General features: G+C 38.1%; 1 long non-coding RNA gene and 1 other non-coding gene across 2 annotated transcripts in view; one reads left to right on the top strand and one right to left on the bottom strand.

Annotated features, from left to right (window-relative positions):
• The first annotated feature begins 382 nt into the window (after positions 1–382).
• LOC148185463 (uncharacterized) overlaps positions 383–6977 on the top strand; it is a 40163-nt gene continuing 33568 nt past the window's right edge. Inside the window, exons 1-2 of the long non-coding RNA XR_015775891.1 lie at positions 383–442; positions 5382–5495. This is a non-coding gene — a long non-coding RNA (uncharacterized LOC148185463). The remainder of the gene's footprint in view (positions 443–5381; positions 5496–6977) is intronic.
• On the bottom strand, positions 6166–6238 carry trnar-ccu (transfer RNA arginine (anticodon CCU)). Its single transcript has one exon. It is a non-coding gene; the product is annotated as a tRNA-Arg (tRNA).

Here is a 6977-nt window from a genome sequence, read left to right as displayed (position 1 = left end):
TTAAAAATATAGTTCTCTGGAAATTTTCCCCTACATTTAAAAAATGATAATTATTGTTTAAATCCACTTATTTGTTGTATTTTGCAGTACATTTTTTGCAAATATTTGCAGAAGACAGCTGAATGCAGCACAAAAACAATGGTAAGGAGCCAGATTTCAAAGGGTTAATGGGTGTCAAACTGGTCACCTGTAGAAAATGTTGGCATTAACACATTAATGCCCAACGGCAACTATAGTTACCAAAGTGTGTGATAATTATTTTCCACTCACAAATACATTTCTAATTGTTATTTTTTAAATATATATTTTATATCAATGACTAGATGAATAGAAAGTGCTCTTAAGAAAAAAAATTTAAAAGCGCTTTCTGTCACGTGACGTTGTTGACTTCCTGACCCTCCTCCCCTGAGCGCACGCTGAAGGCAAACCCTCTCAAGAAAAGGTAAATTTCATATAATAATGATTTTTTTTGTTTACATATATATATCTACTTAATCGTTAAAGTCTCTATAATCACCCAAACAGCACAAATATTACTTGGGATGTGTAGTTTTTTGTGTATGGGCTCATTTGTGTAAAGTGGGCGCATACTTTGTTAGCAACAATGTGAAAAGTATAAAAACACTCATTTTTAAGGCTAGCCTGATGTACCATGGCTCATATTAAACTAGAAATATAACCAGTTTCTTGTGTATTAAGCAAGAAAGTGTTCAAAAACACGTCTTTCCTCAGTGTTTGTCATAGTCCTTCGCTTGCTAGCTGCTAGCAATCATAAATAATGAGGAAATGTAGCGTAGCACATAACGCGCTAATGCTAACATTAGCTAAGTTTAGGTCTAATGTTTGGTAACAACAGTTTGGGTAATGTTAGCCTTGACATTTGATAACCAACAGGAGCTAATATTTGGTAACTAATATTAGTGTTGTGCAGCTAGCTATGTTGACTGTGGTTAACCAGAATTACGTCCAGTAGGAGGCGCTTTTCCTTACATGCAAAATTTGGGCACGAATAGGTTAAATGTTTCCCCAAACCATGACTACGTTATATATGCACGTTTCATGCGTATTATTATCAACGTTTATAAAGTGTCATAGTGTTTGAGCTGACTAGAGGTGGAGGGGATGGTGGATGGTGTGTTACCAGCTGAGATTTCAAGTGTTTTTGCTGTGTTTCCACCAGCTTTTAAGGCACCAAATATGAGTGTTTTTTAGTGTCTTGTCATTATTAAAGATATATCTCCACAGAGGATGATATTGATCAGTCAGCCACTAATTTGTAGATATCTCTGTGTTGGTTATCACCTCAGATGGGACACGAATCCACAATTTCTGTCATAGGAGGGGAGTGTGTTATCAGTTAAGCCACTGGGGCTATACTATAGGTCATCATTTATTCATTCATATAAGTCATTGCTTTGTTTCCAGTAGATTTTTAGGATCCAAACTTGGGTATTTTTTTAGGGCCTCTTTTTCCAGCGGGGAAAGTGACACAAAAAGGTTTATATTTGTTTTTTTTCCCCAAGAAGTCACCGCTTTTCCTGCTGGGTTAGTGGCATGAGAAGTGCTTTTGTTTTGCCGAGACCTTGTATTGTGGAATGAAAGGCAGTTGTTTGGTTTTTTTTGCCAAGAAATCACTGCATTTCCTGTCAAAATTGTGTCACAAAAAGTGGTTTTTCACAGACATCTCTGCTATGCATTGGGATTGTGCCCCCAAACCCAGATATTTTAAACTTAAATTAAAAACAATTTTTTTCCTAACCATAACCAGATGGTTTTTGTGCCTAAACCTACCAACACATTAACCACAGTGTTGTTTTAATGTATATCCTATAAAACATGCAAATGTCACATATTTGGGTTTGCAAAAACACACAATGCTGACGTTTTTTTGGCAGCTGGATTGCAGAACTGCACATAAAGCGGCTGATAAAGGCTGACATCATCGCAAAATGTGACAATTCGTCAAATGGGGATAATTGCACCCACGGTTTAATGGCATTCACTCTGTGCACATGCACTTTGAAAAAGAATTATAAGGAAAATATTTCTGCTTTCACGCCTGATTGTCAGTTTCGGACAGTCATAAAAGAGGGCGTGTCAGGAATCTGAAAAGCACTTTGTTTGAAGTGTACCCAGCCCTGCAGCCTCTTTGTGTTCAGCCATGCACTTGTTCAGCAGCTGCTTTGTCTCTGCATTGTATAGGTCTCTGCATTCCTTCCGTATCTACCGTACAGCATTTATTATGCTGCTGGGTTTCTGTTTAGCCTTTTGTTGCTTGATTTTTAAAAAGCACAGAGATGCATAGTCACGTATTTAATGTCTGTTCTTTTCTTCTGTTCCTGTGTTGGTGCTCTTTCGTGATCTTGTTGATGTTTTGGAAAAGTTTGACAAGTTTTACAGCTTCTCTGTTTGTGATGTGGGCAGTCGGGATTTTGGATGAGGATGCTGTGTTATAGCGAGGTTGACTGAGAATCTGCAGGCGTGATCTTTGTGTGTTACTGTTATTTTCATGCCGTCATGCCGGCGATGGCTGTGACATTATGTTTTTGGGTGTCTGTCCATCTGTCCGTCCCATTCTTATGAATGTGATATCTCTAGGACGCTTCGAGGGATTTTCGTCAAATTTAGCACAACTTACTCTTTGACTCAAGAATGAACTGATTTGAGTTTGATGGCAACAGGTCAAAGGTCAAGGTTGCTGTGATCTTGTCTGTCTCATACTTTTAAAGCAATATCTAAAGAACACTGACAGATTTTTTTTCAAATTTGGCACAAATGTCCACTTAGACTCAAGAATAAAACAAAATGTTGGCAGTAACTCAAGAATTCATAAGCTAATTATGAAAAAAATCACAAATGTCAATAAAATTATGACATTTAAATCCAAAACGTCAAAGGTCAACTTCACTGTGACCTCTTAATATTGTACAAAAACACTTTTTTGGCCATTAATGTGTCAGGAAGAGAAGGGCGACATTTGGTCAGATACTGAATTGGTGGCTGCGCTGAGATCTTTTGTCCTGCCGAGGGAAGATTTGTGTGAAAGCATTCTTGTTTTTACAGAGATGGATGTAAACTGTACTTGACTGGTGCGTTGAGGCATACAACTGTGTGGCTATAATTCCAGTTTTATTCATGGAAGTAGATTTGCCTTGCAAACCTTTATGTCATTCTGAAAGTAGAGATTCTACTTCTGCTTTCACATTTAATCTAATCTGCACAAATTATCGAGCGCATCACAATCGTTTAACTCTGTATCTTGTGTGTATCTGTTTTCAATTTAAGCTTAATAGGGTGTCAAAATCCATTTAACTACTCTGTTATATGTGGGTGCACACAGCACCCTGGGGAGTCCTTTTGCTTGCTCAGCTATGCATCTGTAATCGTGCCAAGTTTGAGGCTGATCCATTCATCCGGCCTGCAGCTGAGCGCATCTTTAGGCCGGCAAAGACACAGCCCGATGGTCAGAGACGTCTAAAAATGCCCTCTGACAGACGATGAGAAGGTGTTAGCTTCGTTTTTTTATTCATTTTGAGTTGAGCATGTTTAAGAGAGGGCGAAAAAAAACACGTCAAAAATGTGGTGGTCCGTGCCCTTGACTTTGTCAGCATCAGAATGTAAATCCTATGAAAACCAGACAAGTCAAAGAGGATAAAGTGGAGCTGTGATATGTGGCTTTGAGGATGTCCAATTACAGCACTGTAGGACGAGTACATTTCGTGAGGACACACGATAACACACCTCTTTAAGACTTGCTTTTATTATCTCTTATTCTTCAGTTCAATCTCTCAAACTAAAAGTGAAATATGTCAACTTTACTTTTTTATCATGGTACTATCCGGCAACTAATAGGTTGTAAAAATTGTTTTTTTTAAAGCCAAAGAGCAGTGAAACTAAATTTACAGCCTGCAGGTCGAATCTGGCCCCCAGTTAGGTGCTAGAGACCCCTAACCCATTTTCTGATTTACAGCGATTCACACTGGGAATTGTTTTTGTACTTTTAGTATACATAAGGTATCAGAGTGCATCAACACAGCTTTAAAATAAAACTAGTTTCTAAAAAAAAAGTACTAGAGGAAGATCTCCTGCACCCCTGAACAGAGGTCCCAGCTAAGCCCCTAATGTCCTAAATGTGTCCTAGAAATACCATAAAATCCTAGAACTTTTCTAAAATCCATGAAACCCCTTAAATCTGAGAAATGTTCTGAAATCCCAGAAATGTCTTAAAATCGAGAAATATCCTTAAATCCTAGAAATGTTCTAAAACCTATAAACCTCCTAAAATCCTAGAAACGTGCTAAAATCCTAGAAATGTCCTAAAATGTCAGCAATGTCCTAAAAGTGTAGAAATGCACCCAAATCCTAGAAATGTACTAAAATCCTACAAAAATGCTAAAATCTGAGAAATGTCCAAACATCCTAAAAATGTCCTAAAATCCAAGAAACAACCTAAAATTCTGCAAACATGTATGGGGCCGCTGTGACTGGCCCCTGGCCTCCTGTCATTTTGCAAAAAGTGGCCCCAAAGCGGAGCAAGTTGAGAATCTGCCACGGAAACCCCAGCGGTGGTACAGTAATGTCAATTCACTTAAACATTTGCACACATGATCCACCGCCTGGAGCTCGGAAGCCCTTGAGCGAAGATTTTTCGGCTACTCTGCAAAGACAAGCCTCTGACCCAGGAGCAGCAGAGGAGAAAGAGATTAAGTGTACTTACAGCCGCCCTGAGGGATTAAACATTTCACTCCGCAAAGGTGCACTTAGTTGTGATATAGTTTCTTTTACAGATATAAACGAGTTCCTCGGTTCGAGGGCTGCGGCGGCGTCTGATAAATGGCCTCCCCAGCCACTGGTTAGAGTGGGTTGCTGCGGGCACTGACTGGTTGGAGTTTACCTCTGCTGCGTTTTCTTTGCACTGAATACTAATGCAACCGTGCTTCCAAAAGCAAAACAGTGAATTTAAGGAGAAACAAATCCTCTGAAGCAAAGCTGTTTTTGTGTGTCGGTGTTCATATTTGTATTCAGAAAAACAGCTGCTTATACTGTAAATGTTTTTAGGGGCTGAATCCAGTGTGAATGTTGCAAATTTAATATTTTCATGTAACCATAAATTAAATCCAATAATGCCTCAATTGAACAACTATGATTCAGAGATTGTTTGCACATTTTTATTTTATCTATTTATTTTTTCTCATGAAATAATGTTTCTGTTCACCTCTGCAGGACTCCAAAACACATTCACCGAAACCACACAATCTTTGTTTGTGCAGAATTAATGTTAATTAATTAGCAGCTAATCAGTAACTAGTGTTGAAGCTGGTTATATAATCGCCTTTATCCTTACAGACGATTGCTATGATTAATCATACTCTGTGTTACAGATAAATCTGTGCTGGAAGTCACCCCAGATGGGACTCAGACCGACAACCCCTGGCTTCAGGAGGTCAGTGCCTCATCCATAAGGCTCCTGAGGCTTTTCTGCACTTCTTCTACAGGTAATAAAATCACTGTAGTAACTGCAGCTTAATGCCATGTGATCTGGAAATGAAATGTTTGTATATATATATATGGGTGTCATATTTGGTTTAATACTTTAAGCCATAACGTATCTCACATGTCAACCCAAATGGCAGAAAACATTTTTATCATTGTACATTTCTGAAAATAGGTCAGACAGGCTATGTTACATTCGCATGATTTTATGTAACACATACACTGAAATTTTACATTTAATCCAAATGGCAACATGTGTTTAAACTGAGGCCCAAAACGCACCCGGTTATGCTTAGGAAAAGATTATTTTCTGGATAAAAATACCTGGTTTTGGGGTTCACAATTGCAGCTGGAAAAGCAGTGATATCTCAGTAAAAACAATTTCTTTTGTAGGCATATCCCTTCTAATAAAACAGCGACATGTGGCCAAAAAACACCTATGTTTGGTGTCTTAAATGCTACAGGAAAAACAGCAACAGGTCGCTTCAAAACACACAGGTTTGGCAACTGGAAACACAGCAATGAGTCACTAAATCACAACTGGTTTTAGTGATCTCTAAAAGCAGCCTGCAGCTCAACAGGAGACTCGCCTAGAAGGACAATGGAGATACTCTTGTGGTTGATTTTTTTTATGCAATAATTAGGTTTCTATCATATTTTCCAATAAGTAATCACCCCAGATGGGACTCGAACCCACAATCCCTGGCTTAGGAGGCCAGTGCCTTATCCATTAGGCCACTGGGGCTTGTTCAAAGGTTGCTATCCCTGCTGTATAAACACTGATGTCTGCATGTATGATTTCTTCAGTGATGTAGTACATGAGATGACTGTCATCAGGAGGTGGAGGGGATGGTGGATGGCGTGACACCTTAACAAGACAGCTGCCAAACTGCAGTCCACTAATCAAGACCAAAAAGCAATAAAACCAGCTGTTTTTTTAGCGAGTCATTGCTGTGGTTACAGCGGCTTTTAAGCCCCCAAACGCTTTCTAGGCAGCAAACATGATCGTTTTTTAGGGATGTGTTGCAGCTTTCTGGCCCCCAAACATGAAAAAATAAAATAAAATAGAATAAATAATGAAAATCAAGAAATTTGTAAAATGTTACAATAAAATTACTTGAAATAAAGGAATTTAAAAAAAAAACCAAAAAAAAACCCTAAACATTACTTAAGAAAGAGGTAAAAATCTAAACATTTTTTTAATACCTAAAATTTTTCCACAGCTAATTTTCAGGTCTGTTTTTGTTTTTGTTTTTTGTTTTTTTTTTTTACTAATGTTTTTGTTCTGTGATTTGCCAGAAATTTCTTGCCAAGTTGCTTATTTCCTTGTAGTCATATGTTTAAAAAAAACGAAGCAAACCAGTTTTTTTAAGTTTCAGAGGTTTAAATGTTTATTAAAGGTGTCTGAACGCAGCACAACAAAATTGATGTCAATCCAGGTGTTAGAGAGTTAAGTCCTCCCATAAAATCCCTGTCAGTGCAGC

Source organism: Plectropomus leopardus, chromosome 24, assembly GCF_026936395.1.
Source record: "Plectropomus leopardus strain MGB_pleo_1.0 chromosome 24, ASM2693639v1, whole genome shotgun sequence".
Taxonomy (NCBI): domain Eukaryota; kingdom Metazoa; phylum Chordata; class Actinopteri; order Perciformes; family Serranidae; genus Plectropomus; species Plectropomus leopardus.
Note: the sequence above shows the minus strand (reverse complement) of the source record. Positions and strands in the feature narration are given on the sequence as shown.